Consider the following 1,000-nt stretch of genomic DNA (forward strand, 5'->3'; position numbering starts at 1 on the left):
CTTTCTTTGTGTGCATTTGAGTGGACTTTGTGTGTGCTTGTGTCTATATGAGCTTAAATTACACAACAAGGGTTTAGCTATCAGTATTTGCACAGGTATCCTTATTTCACCTGTACCAGAAAACTGATAAAATATGTTTATGTCAGCCATAAAGCAAATGCAAACTTCTGTAGCATGGTTAAAATTGTTCTGCTTCATATCTATAACTTATCTCCCCTATCTCTATGGTATGTAATCTGTTATGTTGTGGCTTGGAACTGGCAGCAGCCACTAGAGGGCTCTGTTTCCCCCCTACACTGTATTATTAAAAACAAAATGTAGAGTACATTGCGAAACATTGTTTATAAATTATGTTGAAAGTATAGCTGCCACTGGGATTTTACGATGTCATCAGATACATAACCCACGCCCTCCTAGTAGTAGTAGTAAATAAAATACGTATTTTATTTCTTATAAAAACTACAATATGTATCAGATGCATGTTCCACACTGGGAAATGTAGTCATCTTCAAGGTTCAAGATACTTCCTGTCAGTGGTGTAAAGTAACTAAAGTATATTTACTTTAATACTTGAGTGTTTCCACTACATCTCAAATCCAAATATTGTACTTTTACTCCACTACAATTTTTTGAAAACTTAGTTACTAGACTAGTTAGTCACTTTGTTGATTTGATTATTATTACAAAACATTTTAACCACCCTATAATTTTTCTGTGACGCATTGTGAGCTTGTATAGATTTTGAAAATATATTTTAAATTTATATTTTAATTATAGACTTTTACTTGTCAGAGAATTTCTACCATGCCGTATTCTACCATGCATGCAGTATTGATACTTTTAGACTACTCAAGTACAAAATGTGAGTCCTTTTTTCCACCACTGCTACTGCTTCCTGTTTTGCCCAGCCAGCCTGAAAAACGACATTACCAAGAATTCCGCTGTCATATGACTGTAGCAGAGCTGCTAACTGCTGCTGCTCACAGCTCACAACAGTTGT

The sequence above is a fragment of the Nannobrachium achirus genome, assembly GCF_963921795.1.
Source record: "Nannobrachium achirus genome assembly, chromosome: 20".
Lineage (NCBI taxonomy): Eukaryota > Metazoa > Chordata > Actinopteri > Myctophiformes > Myctophidae > Nannobrachium > Nannobrachium achirus.